The sequence below is a fragment of the Etheostoma spectabile genome, chromosome 20, assembly GCF_008692095.1.
Source record: "Etheostoma spectabile isolate EspeVRDwgs_2016 chromosome 20, UIUC_Espe_1.0, whole genome shotgun sequence".
NCBI lineage: Eukaryota > Metazoa > Chordata > Actinopteri > Perciformes > Percidae > Etheostoma > Etheostoma spectabile.
In genome coordinates, this window is record NC_045752.1 from 15,689,674 (window position 1) to 15,693,382 (window position 3,709).

The 3,709-nt window shown below is 41.9% G+C and overlaps 1 long non-coding RNA gene across 1 annotated transcript in view; it reads right to left on the bottom strand.

Moving 5' to 3' along the window:
* Positions 1–1,399: 1,399 nt before the first annotated feature.
* The window catches only part of LOC116670490 (uncharacterized), a 10,175-nt gene continuing 7,865 nt past the window's right edge, over positions 1,400–3,709 (bottom strand). The window contains exon 3 of the long non-coding RNA XR_004327041.1: positions 1,400–1,453. This is a non-coding gene — a long non-coding RNA (uncharacterized LOC116670490). The remainder of the gene's footprint in view (positions 1,454–3,709) is intronic.

Consider the following 3,709-nt stretch of genomic DNA (forward strand, 5'->3'; position numbering starts at 1 on the left):
TTGGCGTGGTTAGCTGATGAACAAGGTCAGATTGACACAAGGGATTGTGGTGTTGTTGAGAGTGGGGTCATTGACGATGTTAAGTATTACTTTAGACATGTAAATCCCCATAAAGCTAGTGGGCGTGATGGTATTAGCAGCAGGGTGTGTGCAGATCAGTTGGCACAGCCCTTTCAAAAGGCTGTTCCGGCTGTCAATGGACACTGGTGTAGTTCCTTGTCTATGGAACAATATAAATCTCTGATCGTGCCCGTACCCAAAAACAATAAACCTAGGGATCTTAATGACCTGTGCCCTTTTGACCTGGCATCTACAGTAATGAAATGTTTTGAAAAATTAATCCAGTAAAAGCTTTTATGTGAGGTCACACCATCCTTAGACCCAAACCAATTGGCCTATCGTGCAGAGAGAGGGGTTAAAGATGCACTGCTGACCCTGACAAATAATTTATGTGAGCACCATGACGAGGCAAAGAGTCTTCAGCAGTGCCTTCAACACAATCCAACCACACCTGATGGTAAAAAGAAATTGGTACACCTCAGGGTAACCCAAGATTAGTTTTATGGAATTTTAACTTTTTTACAAACCGTAGTCAACAAGTTGAATTCAACTCATGTATCTCATCGTTAAAAGCCATAAACACGGGAGCACCACAAGGGTCCGTTCTGTCCCCCATTCTACTTTATACACCTTATACACCAGTAACTGCCATTCAACCTCCTCAGACAACACTTTTTTCTGTTTTTTATAAATACGCTGATGATACAGCATTAGTGGGTTTTGTAACGTCTAATACTGCATCCCAAGACGGTTTTGAGAGGGACGTGAAGAGTTTTATGAAATGGTGTACCGATCATTTCTGTGTGGTTAATGCAAAGAAACAAAGGATATGACCATAGATTTTAATAAAAAGGGAATTATAGTTCCACCCTCAAATATAAATGGTGTACTGGTAGAGCGGGTCACAACATACACTATAGAAATAGAAAATAAACTGAATTTTAATGAATGTGCACAAAATAAATGCAAAAAGTTGCAGAAAAAGATGCCTTTCTAAGGTAAATCGATAAATTTAGTGTGTGTCTTATCATTTGGCCTTATTTGTGCCATTGGTAAGATGTATATTAAGGACCAGAAGAAACTGCAACAAATAGCCTAATCAAAAAAGCCAGTAAGATCATTGGAGTTGATCAGGTATCTGTAGCTCAATTGTACAATGACCTTAGTTAAAAAAAAGATAGAACAAATTCCAAATGACTCAACCCCCTCGCCCCTCTTCATCAGAATTTCTTAAGAAGCAACAGGTCAAGTGGCAGACTCCTGCAAAGGAAAATTAGGACTACAAGGTACAGCATGTATTTTGTGCCTACAGCAATTAGACTGCACAACAATAGACTTCTGTAATGATGACAACAGGAATTTCCTACTTGTGGATAATAAAGTTTACCTTGACCTTGTTGATCTGATATAACCCAGCCATGGCCAGGCTGAGGTCCTTCAACATCTGCAGGACAATGCTGAGGATGTTTTATGAGTCTGTGGTGGCGCAGTGTTTTGCTATCCTCTTTGCTGTTGCATGCTGGGGCAGCAGGCTGAGGGTAGCGGACGCTAACAGACTCAACAAACTGATTCGCAAGGCCAGTGACGTTGTGGGGGTGGAGCTGGACTCTCTGTTGGTGGTGTCAGAGAAGGACGCTGTCAAACTACATGCCATCTTGGACAATGTCCGCACCCACTCCATGGTGTTGCTCAATCACAGGAGCCTTTCAGTGATAGACTCATTCTCCCAAAATGCCCACAAAGCGCCACAGGAAGTCTTCCTGCTTGTGGCCATCAAACTTTTTAACTCCTCCCTCTGAGTATCTGACACACAGACACTCAGAGAGAATTGAAACTGGACAATTTATCTGTATTATCTGTTTTGTGCAATAACACTGGCCTGACTGTGCAATTCTCACTACAACAATTATTATCGTTATTATTATTTTTTTTTTTTACATTTCACCATTGCAATTCCTTAATTTTGTTAATTATGTAAATATAATAATAATACATTATATTTAACAGCGCCTTTCTAACACTCAAGGACGCTTTACAGACAATAAAACAGGAACAGAATGTAAGTAGATAAACAAAACATAAACAAAAAACAAAAAACAACAAAAACAAACAAAACAAAACAGGAACAGTGTATTTACAGATAAGGCAGCTGGAACAGATGGGTTTTTAGACTAGTTTTGAACAGGGGGAGAGAGTTGTATATGCGGAGGTCGGGTGGGAGTGAGTTCCAGAGCTGGGGAGCAGAGCGCTGAAGAGTCTGTTCCCCACGGTGATAAGTCGAGCATGGGGGGACAGTGAGGTGGATGGAGGAGGAAGATCTGAGGGAGCGGGCGGCGTAATGTTAGGAGTTCTGATAGATATGGAGGAGCAAGGTTAGATGGATGTTTGAAAGTATGGAAGGATTTTAAATTGTATTCTAATTGAACTGGAAGCCAATGGAGCTGCTGAAGAACCGGGGTTATATGTGAAATGAGGGGTTCTGGTGTGACACGAGTGCTGAGTTTGAAGAAGTTGAAGTTTATGGAGGGATTTTTGAGGAAGCGCAAAAAGGAGAGAGTTACAGTAGTCAGGGCGGGAGGTGATGAGGCTGTGGATAAGGATGAGCAGTGTGAGTGGTAAGGGAGGGACGGAGGCGGTTAATATTGCGTAGGTGGAAGTATGCAACCAGCAGATATTATTTATGTTAGCTGAAAGGAGAGGGAGGAATCGAGGATGACCCCAGACTCTTGACCTGAGGGGAAGGGGACCAAGGAGTTGTCAATTGGCAGATGAAACTATTGATTTTGGATAGGGTGGATTTGGTGGCTACGAGGAGGAGTTCGGTTTTATCACTGTTTAGTTTAAGGAAGTTTGAGGTGAACACGTCATTCTTTTATTTCAAGTAAGCAGTTAGTAAGGGACAAGGGGGGGACGAGGAGGTGGGTTTGCTGGAAATGTAGAGCTGGGTGTCGTTTGCGTAACAATGAAAAGAATGTTGAATTTGCGGAAGATATTGCCAAGGGAAGTAGGTAGGTGATGAAAAGGAGGGGGCCAAGAACTAACCTTGAGGGACGCCAGTAGTAACAGGGGAAGGTGGGATGTGAAAGATTTGAGTTGAATAAACTGAGTCGCGGGAGAGTATGAGCGGAACCAGTCAGAGGGGGTGTGAGAGATGCCGAGAGAAGATAGTCTATTGAGGAGAATCGAATGAAAATGGATAAGGTATCAAAGGCCGCACTGAGATCGAGGAGATGAGGATAGAGGATGAGAGTCCGGAATCAGCAGCTGTAAGGAGATCATTGGTGATTTTTATAAGGGCAGTTTCAGTACTATGGGGGCGAAAACCGACTGGAAAGGTTCATAAAGACAGTTAAGGGTAAGAAAAGCATGAAGTTGAACAGACACTATTGACAGATGCTGTTTTGAAAAGTGAGGGGACAATACCAGAGGAGAGAGAAGAATGAATAATGGTAGTTATGAAGGAGAGGAGGGAAGTGAGACAGGTTTTGACCAGAGCTGTGGGGAGGGGGTCAAGAGAACAGGTTGAGGACTTGGATTTACGAATGAGATCAGAAATATAATAATGTATAATAACATTCCTTTATGTAAATAACGTACATATCCAATTCCTTATATTTCTTTATTTGTATTTCTACTCTATTTATAATAT